Source organism: Lycorma delicatula, chromosome 9, assembly GCF_047948215.1.
Source record: "Lycorma delicatula isolate Av1 chromosome 9, ASM4794821v1, whole genome shotgun sequence".
In the NCBI taxonomy this organism is placed as follows: domain Eukaryota; kingdom Metazoa; phylum Arthropoda; class Insecta; order Hemiptera; family Fulgoridae; genus Lycorma; species Lycorma delicatula.
In genome coordinates, this window is record NC_134463.1 from 88,836,768 (window position 1) to 88,849,555 (window position 12,788).

General features: G+C 28.8%; 1 protein-coding gene across 1 annotated transcript in view; it reads left to right on the forward strand.

The window, feature by feature from the left end:
• Positions 1–5,492: 5,492 nt before the first annotated feature.
• rdx (BTB/POZ and MATH domain-containing protein rdx) overlaps positions 5,493–12,788 on the forward strand; it is a 524,123-nt gene continuing 516,827 nt past the window's right edge. The window contains exon 1 of the mRNA XM_075374842.1: positions 5,493–5,950. The gene's annotated coding sequence lies outside the window, so the exon portion shown is untranslated. The remainder of the gene's footprint in view (positions 5,951–12,788) is intronic.

Here is a 12,788-nt window from a genome sequence, read left to right on the forward strand (position 1 = left end):
ACTTTGAACAATTTTGATCAAAGTGCAGAGGTTTAAAGGAACTTTTTGAATGTTTCTTATCTAACTACTTATATTGATTTATTATCCTATGCACTGAATTAATATTATCTTGTTTAATGTAGAAATATAGTACAGTAATACAGATTGATAAGGTTCATTATAAACATTTAATGGATTGAATTTAGAGCATTATGTTAATTTATTTTAACTCATCTCTAAGTATATCACTTAAAAACAACAAGGTTATTTTAATTAACATTTGAAAGATGTTAAATCTTAATGAGAGGTAACTGAATTGTTATTAATGGACCAAATAAGTTTTATTTATTGATTTTTGAAATGTGATTGATGCACTCATTGAGAAGTGCAGTCATCTGTTTCATGAAGTACTAAGAGTGGAGAGATTAATATGGAAGTAACTTGTATTGGTGTTGATACATGTTTAAAAAATTAGCAGAAGGTAAAAATCACTCAAATTTCATTTCAAATTTGTGTAGTACATAAAAATCTCATATAAGCTTTGTGATGATACAATCAACTCAATGTGAGACTGGCTTTGTGAAAAGCCAACTGTTTGGCGCATATTACATAAACAGTTGCACTTGAAGCCATACAAACTAACCATGGTTCAACACATCGACAACAAAGTTGCTTGACTGCAGTTTTGTATAGAAATGATGGATAGAATTGCAGACAACAATACATTTTTATACAGTAATTTTTAGTGATGAATCAATCTTATCTTATAGGCCACATACTAAGGCATCCTGGAATAGTCGCTTTAATATTGGAAGGACAGGTAGAAGGGAAAAATTGTGTAGGCAGGCCACGTTTGGAATATGTAAAACAAATTGTTAGGGATGTAGGATGTAGAGGGTATACTGAAATGAAACGACTAGCACTAGATAGGGAATCTTGGAGAGCTGCATCAAACCAGTCAAATGACTGAAGACAAAAAAAAAAGAATCAATGTCATCCATAACTGCCAAATATAGGATTGCAAAACCTTCATGAAATTTTGCAGTGCATTCGTGATAGTCTTAAAGTCAATCTTTTTTGTGCCTTAAACAAACAGACTGTACAGCCCATTTTTCTAACAGGAGCCAACTGTGTTTCAAAATTTTCTAATTTCTTCAGTTAGACAATGGTGACAAAAAATGGACACCATTTCTATCAGTAAGATGGGGTATCACCTCACTACTGACTAGAAGTCAGAGATTTTCTTGATATTTGATTCCCAGGTCGGTGGATTAGTTATTAAGGTCCAATTGCATAGCCACCTTGCTCCCCAGATTTGACACCATTAGAAGATATTTTTCTAGTGGGGTTCCATTAAAGATCAGGTTTATGTACCACCTTTGCCTGATCTTGTTGAGCTACCGCTTCAAACACCCAACTTGCTGGCTACAGTCTGGATTGAAACTGACTTCAGGTCAGATGTATGTCTCATTACAAATGGAAGCCATATCAAACCAAAATGGGTGAGACTTGGCTATGAAATGAGCTCTCAACAGAATGTGTAAGTTATTTCAATAAATTTTTATATGCTTTTAAAGTTAAGTCCTTTTTGAATCGCCTGGTTAGTGATGATTAAATTCTCTATTTATATTAACACATGTACTCTTGCATTTTCATTAAACGTTCCTAAGCAGTTTATGGCATGTATGTGCAAGTTCAGTCTTTCTTATGAAGTTCTATTTGAATATAGTAGTTATGGCACTATTTGAAGTGCATAAATTGACTTTCAATTTAATGCACTTTTGTTTGTGTTGAATTAACTCCAGTTGTCTTGTTTGGTTTTTAAGAACTAAACACTTATACAACTAATTAATCATACCAGTTGAGTGGTAAGTATTGTATTATTGGTGAAACGAATACATGATTTATAAATCATACTAATGTTGAAAGGGATTTTTATATTCACCTTATCACAAATGATTTATCGGATTTTAAAAATCTGTATTTAAAAAGGTAGTACACAAAATTATAAATGATACATGAAAATAAAACAAACTGTCAACGTTTCAGTCATACCGTCATAAATGTTCAATATGGCCCCCACTCGTCACATGACATACATCCCAGATCTGTGTGGTTAGTCCAGTTCAACTCACACAAACAAATCTCTATTAGGGAGTGGTGGTACATTAAACACAGTCTTTAGCATACTCTCTGAGGAAAAAATCACAAACCATGAAATCAGAAAATCTAGAAGGCCATTTTAAGAGAGGTAAATCATTTGCATATCACCTGATCCAGCAGCATGGGAATTCTTTGTTTAGGAAGCCTCGTACTTCATCATGCCAGTGAGGCAGAGCCCCATCTTGTTGGAATACAAAGTTATTGGAGTCGCCTTTCAATCGAGGAAACAGCCACAACTGCATCATATCAAGGAAAAACGTTCTGTACACCTTTGTTTTACAAATTGCACCAAGACATTAAATTTTGGGGAATTATGTTCACATTTTACAGAATTAGGTTGTTCAATACCCCATGTCCTGATATTATGGCCTCTCTCCACTGTTTCATCTGAAACACTTGAGCATCTGATGCTTTTTATCTTTGCACAAATAACCATTGTGTTTAAACTGTCTATACCATCTTAGATTGCTTTAGTTTGGCTTGGTGGTTCTGTTTCAAACCAGAATAAACACAGCACAGTAACAATGGATAAACATTTCTCAAACTCTAAGACATAGAATGCCATTTTAGAAACTGAGCTTGTGCTCCTACTTGTCGGTGACCACTTTAAATCTAACCTGCAATTTGGACAGTTTGTTTTTATTTTCATGTATCATTCATAATTTTATGTATACTAAATAAAGATTTTTAAATCTGATGAATCATTTGTAATTAACTGTATGTAACTTCATAAGATTACAGTACTGGAAAGCAGAATTTGCATATTCGTTAGTAATAAATTTCAAATTTTTCAAAAAAAATTCTACAGATTAACAAAAAATAAAGAAATGTTTTTTTATAATTATACTATTTAATAACAATGAAGATGCGGGATCCTATGAAAATCAATTCTTGGAAATATCATAAGTTAACTACTTACTCTGTTCTGTTTGTTTATATTTCATTTAATATATGTATAATAGTCTTCCTCTATTTTACCTTCTACACATCTAACTATTATCACTTCAAATGTAAATGTCTGTATAACGTGCTCCACAACCAATCCTTTTCTTTGCAATATTCTCCCATTTATTTTTTTATCCATGTTGCAGTACCATAAAGTGCTTCATGCTTCATTCCAACCAAATATTTTGTAGAATTTATTTATAATTCTAAGACCTACGTTTTATATTTGCAAAATTCATTGTGTGCAAGCCCATCCTTCTTGAGGCCATCTGATGTACCTTACACAGTCAATCCTTTGTAATTTTGGTTCCTAAACAATAAAATTTTGCCAAGTTTATTTCATAAACTAGTTGTTCAGGATTCATCAACACATGGTGATGTCAACAAAAAGTGAAAGTACTACATCCCCCTTTCAAAATTTTTTTTTATCTAGCCTCCCCACAGACTCTCACCCTAAATGTTAAGCAGCTATCTGGCTCCCAAAGACATACAATTTTTATTTACATGCATCCAAGATTGTCCCTAAGAGTTTAAATTAAAAAGGACTAACCAAAAGATCTGGGAAATTGAAAAATTATTTTATAAATGTTAGTTACACTTGTGTAGTAAGCTATCATCCCTGGTGTAATAGTAGCATAATAAGCTAAGAAAATATTTTCCCTTCTCACATCTGGAGGTAAAATGGGGAGATACCGATTTATGGGAAGGATAGAAAGATAAACAAGCATGAAAATCTATCCACGTGATAACAGTTTAGAAGCAAGCTGGATTATGTGTAGATTTCTTAGTCACTGTATACTTTGTGATAAAAAGGTAAAACTTGGATTTGAAAATTACTCTTAACAATAATTGTAAAATGTTTTGGGCTTGCTTTAAACCAATAATTGTTTGTACCTCTTTACATCTAAGAATTATTTGTAAATTCATGATGAAAAACTGAACATTTATTACAGTAATCATTAAATTTATCTACTGTTGGAGTCACTAGAAGAAAACTGGATTCTAAATCTGTTAACAAACTCAGGCCTGTACTCACAAAACCAATAATTTGGAAGAAGGGTTTTAAGAGTAAGGAAAATAGTGGTTGGTGAGAAGAATGGTCTGCTCATAGGATGTTGTAATGTGTTCCCCAGGCACAGTGTAAGTAGTTACACAGATTACCAATTAAGAGGTAGAAAAAGTAAAGTTTATAAATTAACTTTCAGGCCTGTAGCAAGTTGTAGGATATACCTCTTTCTTCCTGCTAACAGAAGATGGTAAGTCTCTTATGGTCATTTGAAATTGCAAAATAAATAAATTTTGCAATTTTAGCATGTATGCTAAACATCAATGATAGTTTCAAAAGTAATTGTATTTTATACTGGTAAATTTCTAGAAACTTTCAGGAGTCTTGAACAGCTGTATGGTATAAAGCTGTGTATGAAAGAATGGGAAGGTGTACAGCATGTAAAAAAAGGATCTGGTATGTCAATAATTATCCAAAATAAGGTTATAAAAAACAAGCATGGATTTCAGTGGACATTTTGAAGAAAAAATAAGTATTCCATACAAATACAAACTACAAAATTCAATAATTTTATGTGAGATTTTCTTAAACTTAGAGAAAAAAGTAATTGCACAATATTAGTTTTTCAGAAAAGATTTGAAAACCTTTCATTTTATCATTCTTATTTGAAGAAAAGTATCTTTTAAAGTACAGAATCTTAACATTGGGGCTTGCCATTCATACATTGTAACTTCAAACCAGCTTGATATAAACTCCAATCATATTTAAATGACCTAAAAAAAAACAGAGAAACCTTGAAAATTCAGAATTAATTTTACAATGACCAGATAGTTAAACTACACCTGAATATAAAATCACTATTAGAATGGAAATTATTAGTATGTATAAAACAGACTGCTTTAATTCTAAATTTTGCTACCATGAATACACTCACAGACAATAATATTACTTGTGAAGACATTCATTAATAAATAATCCGTTAACTTAGAAATTTCAAGAAACTGGCATTAAATATTCTTTCATATTTTTTTTCGTTAATATTTAGGTTAGCGTGAGTATTTATTAGTACTTTATTCTAATTAGGTAATTATTAAGAATTATCTTTGTAGTTTGAAATTCTATTTAATTACAATTTTTGGGAATGATAAATGCAAAAACTTTTATATACGTTAATTTCACACGTCTACTTTTTTCTGTGCAAGACCGACCTTCTCAATCATTTTTAATTTTGAAAAATTGTGGTAAAATTTCAAGGATAACATGATTAAGTTTTGTAGTACTAATGGAAAAAAAAATCAATTGCGCGTTAAATTTAATAATTTAATTACAACAAATTTAGGAAAGCAAAATATTTCCAGAAACTTTCTTAAAAATTATGAAATCGAATGACCAAGTAATCGAGGAGGCTGTGGTTAAATCAAAAGTTGTAAATATTCGTAAATAGTTTTAGTCGGATTGAATTCTTAGAAATAAGTCTTTATTTATTGTTTCATGATTTTAATTATAGGTTTTGGCTAAAATATTGTGCTGTGAATGACTGATTGATATTATTTTAATTTTTTATTTGCTGCAATTTCTAGTCTTCAACAAGTGATAGTTGATAGTGGATTTTTACGCACTTCATATTTCATTTGAAGTTTATATTTTTCTTTAAATTGATATACACTATTGAAGTAAAAATTAGTGTTGAGTAAACGGGATTTATTTATGATTTTTAAAAGTTTAGTGAGCCGCATTATTACTTGAAGATTCGTGTGTTTATTTGTAGGTTAGTTTTCAATGCCATTTCTTTTTAACTATGTATATTAATGTCGAGGACAAAAGTGTTAATGAACAAAGTATAATTTGGACAGAAAGGTAAATTTCTGGTTAAATTCCTACATTTTTAGATGTTTTAAAAATTATTATGTTTATCCATTGTCTTCATAATCATTACTAGGTTTTTTGTATAAAAAAAAAGTTAAAGTTATTATTCTTTGAAATTTCTAAGCATTATTTACATTTTAATTACATCGTTTATCTTTATAATAACTTATCCTTACCTTTATTTATAGCTTCTGTTTTTTACTTTAAACAGGGATTGTTCATGATTAATTATTAATATCCATAATACTCATTGTTTGCAGCCCTATTATATAAATGTTTCTGTTAAGACTGTCCATGAACATTGTTTGATGAAATTTATTTCTTAATATCATTAAACATAATGCTACTGTAGACGGATCACTATATTTGGGTTCAGTTTTTCATTTATAAAAGCTTTCAATCTATTATGTTGTCAATTGGACCTCTAACCACATCAACACATTGTTTACTTATTTACAGCAAGCCATATGATATTTTAGTACTGGTAATTATACTAATTACTGTAATGTATATTGGTATTTTACTAATTAACAAGTCGTTAAAAATGAGAGTAAATACAGTTCCTAAGCACTTTTAATTGAGGTGGTTAGTTATTTTCAAATCTCATTGATAATGATAAAAATCATTAATCATACTTAATTCAGAGAAATAATTATTTATAGCAGTTAGTCGTACATTAAGTTATTACATTACAAGTACGTAAATACAAGAACTACTTTTCTATATGTTATATTATCTTCAGTAATCAGTATCACAAAAATAACTGAACTTTATATATTATGAAACATACATAAGTTATTACATTATAATTCTGTATTACTTTTTTAGTTGTCAGCCCATTGACTGGTTTGATACTATTCTTCATTCGATATTTTGGTTCTGCACCTTAACATATTTACTTTATATATGAATAAATGTACATATCAACTAATGGTCTACTATATTATTTTCAAGTATAACTAAAGGTAACAAACCTCGCATAGATAACAATTTATAAGAATAGATTTAAATTTAAAAAATAATAAATGTAACACGTAATAATTTTTAAAATATGCAACAAAAGATTAATACATCAAACAGTAATTGTTAAAGACACAGAAGAACATGAGAAAAGAATATAAAATATAGCAGAATAAGCTGAGTTGTACATATGTATTATAATCAGTAATATTAAAAATAAGTTATATACAGATTTAAAATAATTAATTATATATTTAAATTTTATTAAATAAACCACCTAGTACAAAATATTATACCTTAATTTTTCATGAAAGTATTTTAGTGGGATCTGCATTCTCAGTCATGATTGAAATAATTCCATTATTTCAATCTTATCATTTTTATGATTGATGATATTTAAATATAATTTAACAGTACAGAGGAATAGTATAAATGTTAAAAAGATTAGTTTCAGTAAAATAAGAATGATATATTTATGTAATTAGGGTTTAATAGTTTTTAAGTATCCTAATGTAGAGCTTTTCTATTATCAAATTGTAGGCGTTTCAAAATATGTATAATAATGTAGAATATCGTTAAGGTGTGCAAATAGTACTATACTTTATGAATTAGTAAGATTTAATTATCATCCCCTAACAGGTTTTGTTCAGTTAGACAGTATACATAATTTATTGTAATATTATTTTAGAATTATGCTGTAATGTATTTTTTTGTCTTTGGATATGTAAAACTGTGACCGAAGTTAACTTCAAGTATTTTTTAGGATTTTATTTTATTTTATTTATTTTTATATTGATTACAGTACAATATAAAAATAATTTGGAAACCATTTGTAAAATTTACTTGCATACCCATTTAGCAAAATTTAGCAGTATTGAAATATTTATTTTATATTGTTCTTGTTTCACCATATTTATTATCTCATTGTTTACATTTGTTATTAACATTGTAATATTCTGTTGTTTTTTTATTTTAAATATTACAATTATTTAAAACAAGATAATTCCCTTGATGCTCCCCACAAATGTGTTTTTGGAATTTTAAACATTACATATTAGTATACCTTCTCGTAGAATATGAGAATTCATTTCTTTATAACAAAAAAATCAAGAGTTGATTTTCCTATGGTTAGATTTTTTTTGGAGACTTTTGATTTAATAAATTTTAAAGGAAATTCAGGTTTTAAATTTTTCAAGTAATTTTCAACACATTTCTGAGATAGGAATGCTTTCATTCATCATGAATCTATTGTGAAATCTTAGATAGTTGAGTAGCAAATTAAATATTTTCTTTGACATTATCCTGATGAATCTTCCTTTAGATGAAAAGTATTTAGAGTCGAATTCAGTCTCAACTAAATACTTTTCATCAAAAAGAAGTTTTCCAGTCAGATTAATATTTTTTGTTGCTGTTGCTAGAATTAAATCAAATACAGCATTTAGCTCATAGCTCATTCATCGAAACATCTAATAAATTTATTTTGTAGTTTGTCAGTATATTTTATTGTTTGTGTGTTGCAGGATTAAATTCATTATATCATTCATGAAAAAATGTTTAAAACATTCTGCTGGTTCTTTACTGCTCCGGGCTTCCCCACTTGATTCAGATTGAATGTGAACAATATTTTAACTGGTATCTTTCCTATTGAAAGGGGTGATGCAGATTCTTTCAGATAAACCCATTTTTTGTTTAATTTCAGCTTTGAATTCTTGAATAAAAGTTATTAAACTGTTCGGTTCTCTTCTGGTTTATTTTGTTTCCTTCCATTAGTGTCATTCATATTTTCTTCTTGTATGGCAATGCAATAATTTCTGTTTTTCTTATTTTATGAGTTCTTTTTTCGGATCTTCTAGTGCCGGAGGTTCAGGGACATAGACATTATTGGCATCAACAATGTCCACATCTTTTTCTAAGTAATCTTCATCCTTCACATTGTAATCTCACTCATCTTTTATAATATACATAATATCGTATTCTCCATTTAAAAAACAAAAGAAAAATACTTGTAGTTTATCTAATACTCAAAAGAAGAAAGTTGAAATAATGGAATAAAATAATTAAAATAAATATTAAATGTTAATACTAACTGTGTTATACAGAGATACTAACCATTTTTAAAGAATATGTAGCACAACCCCTTTTGATATTCTTTTGCCTTCTAATATAAATGACTGAGAAAAGCATAGCTAAAGGGGAGTACATTACTGCACTTTTTAAAAAAATACATAAATGTTGGCAAACAATTCTTGGATTTTGCGCGTAGATAATGCTCCAACTTAGACTTACTATAATTTGTGATTATTTAATCAGAAATAACACTATACTGATGCCACAACCTCTTTATTCTCCAGAAATGGCACATTGTGACTTTTCTAAGTTTCTTTTGATTAAGACAACATTAAAAAGACAATGATTCGTGATGGTGGTAGATGAACTAAAGAAAAAAATTGCTAAATAAACTTAGGGATACACCAAAAAATTTTTCCACAAATGTTTTGAGTATTGGAATATTACATAACCATGTTGAATTTTTTTGAAGAGATCATTTTCAATGTAGAAGAATAATGAAATTCGTTTTTATAAAAATTAAAATTCTCATTACATTTTGTCACATGTTGGATACAAGATTCAGAAGTTGTAAGTGGAAAGGAAAAGAAAGAGAGAATAGACACAACTATTAGGAGATTGATAAGGTTTGAAATGTAAAAGTCATATGATGAGTAGGAAAAAAAAGAAATTTGTAGCAAAATCTTTTAAAGAAACAAACAAGCCAGCCGTATGGTTAGTTTATTGAAGAATGTGTAGAGGGTAAAAACATTAGAAAGACAAATATTGGAATATATAAAACGGATAACTGAATATCTTGCGCCAAAAGTTTGTAAATGCGTTGATTTTAAAGATATAAAACGGAAAGTAACAGATAGCATTAAACCATTTAAATAAATGTTGATATACTGTCAGGTTTTTGTATTTCTAAACCATTTAATTTTTTTCTGTTAGTAATGTTTCTTTTTGACTTTCCTGCTTAAGCTGTTCTTCATGTTCTTATTTGAAATAAATTTACAAGTTAAGTGTAGGTATTATAATCTGACAGTCATATATGACCTGACTTACCACACTTTAAATAAATATAATGAGTAATCAAGATTAGGTATAAAGATATTTATAAAATCACAAGGATATATTTTATTTATTTTGTTTTTTTTTTTATTGATAGAGAACATTATATTTACATTAGTTGCTCACTAATTCAATTAATATTTAATTAACAAGATACAACTTATAAAATTGCTTGGAAGTATGACTGATTTTACTCATGGTCTTAATATTTTAATACCTTCTTTTTTTTAATCTTCAAAAGTTATTGGCTTTGTGTTTAAAAGTTTTAAATTCATACTCTTAATAAATATAAATATTTGTAATTACCAGTGAAATAAATCTACCTTATGTGTGCCTATAATGATTGGATACATTTATTTGGAAAATAGTTTGCTGTTCTAGCAATAAAAAAAAATTGATAACAGTTAATTTAAATATACATTCAATTTTTCATTTAACTTATTAATAATCTTTTATCGCAACTTATTTTTTACACCGATAACAAGAATAATAAAAAAAAGTAAATTATGGTAAAGATTTTAACAAATCAAATCACATAGTTTGAAGAAATTAATTATATTGGTCACATTTTAAAGTTAAATATTTTGAAAGAGCATTTTCTCTAATTTTAGTATGATAGATACAGTTATAAAATGTGAATTATATCTGTTTAAAACAAGTAGTCAATCACACCCAACTAATAAAAACAATAATCAACTAATTCACTTTTAAGTAATTATCTTTATATATAAAAATCTGATGTGGACACCACATGACTTCCTTGTATGCCTATTGAATTACATATATAAGTTTTTTTTGTTTTTTTTTAATGAAAAGTACATAAAATTTTATTCAATCATAACTAATGATATTTTTTTACTGTTATTGAATTATTATTTATTGTAAAATTTTTGTTACAATCAGAGGTTAATAATTATTATAAAATCAATATATTTAAATTAACAAAAAAAAGAGATGAAGTCTGATTTGAACTGATGTCCCTTTCCGTTGTAAGGTCTAGATAATTCATTAATTAAAATTTTATTTGGCTGTAACTCTGGAACCAATGAAAATAAGTACCACTTATGATATAGTGCTGAAAATCTCTCAATGAGGGCTTATTACTGCAGATAAGGCTTTTTGGGGACACTTTTCATCCAGTCTATTGCATTCAAAAGGGGATGTGCACAACTAGATGTTACAACAGTCCTAAATCCAAAATGTCAACATCCTACATCTAATGGTTTTTTAGTTATGCGAGATACATACGTTCGTACAGACTTTACGCCAAAAAATGGATTCAGGGAGCCGGCCTGCGTAGCGCGAGTGGTAGATAGCGTCTCGGCCTTTCATCCGGAAGTCCTGGGTTCGAATCCCGGTCAGGCATGGCATTTTCATACACCCTACAAATCATTCATATCCCATCCTCTGGAACAGTACCTAACGGTAGACCCGAAGGTTAAAAAGAAAATGGATTCAGGGATGGTCAAAATTGATATTCCCGTTGAAATCTGAAAACCGAAATTTTTCGCAATTACAATACTTCGTACAAGGAAGTAAAAATGAATGTTTGTTTGTCCCGTATGCGTTGTTCCAATACCATTCATACGATTGCGATGAAACTTTTGGTGAATTTTGCGCACGGCCGCGAAAGTTTCTGAATTAGTTTGGACGTGCTAGGTGGCGCTGGGGTTGAGATATTTCGGAAAATTGCATTTATGGTTCGATTTGTCTCATTTTCAGATTATATATTAGTTACGTGAAAAGAAATATTTTTGCAAAAAATTGACACGCTAGGGTCGAGATATTTCGAAAAATTCTGTTTATGGTCAGATTTGGTTCATATTCAAAATATATATATTGGTTACGTGAAAAATATTTTTGAGAAAAATGGACCGCTAGGTGGCGCTGACGTTGAGATATTTAGAAAAATTGTATTTATGGACCGATTTAGCTCATATTCAGAATATATATTAGTTACTTGAAAAGAAAAAATTTGCAAAAACTATAGCCGCTAGGAGGCGCCGGTGTCGAGATATTTACGAAACAAACAAATATACTAACAGACTTATTTTTCTACAAATATAAAAGGCAATGTTTGTATGTGTGTCCGCTATAAAATAAAATACTACTGAACCGATTTACGTCCGGGTGTTTGCAAAATGGTCCGCGTTGTCCGGAGAAGGTGTAAAGCAATTGAAATCTTCGATTTGACCAGTAGAAAGAAAGTTAGGGGTATTTTGAACAGACTACTGTGATTAGGGATAGTTATAATTAAATCTGATAGTTAGTGCTGTTTCGACAATTGGATTTACTTAGATTGGCTTATAAGGTGAAAGGTTAAATTTTGTGAAGTTCAGCAATGTTCATTTTTTTAATGTTTTATCAAACTTTCAATTGTGTTCATTTATCTTTATATATAAATAAATCTAGCAATAGCAAAGCATTGCCGGGTCTGCTAGTCTTATTATAAAACAAACTAGGATAGGTTGTATAATAAATATTGCGCTGTATCACTTAAGTTAAATACTCTTCTTTTATTATCAGAAGAAGCTACTAAAAATTTTAATAACCTCCTATGTACTATTCTATTATATTTAGCCATAACTTGCTATTCTTGAGTACGCAAGAAATGTTTATAGTAAAATTGTGAAATATGTAGTACCGTAAAAATGTTCGTAATTTATTTAAGTTCTGGACTTATTAAAAATGTAGTCAAATACATCATTTTCCTTTTCAGTGTCAGAAGATGATATTGTTTGAACTTTGC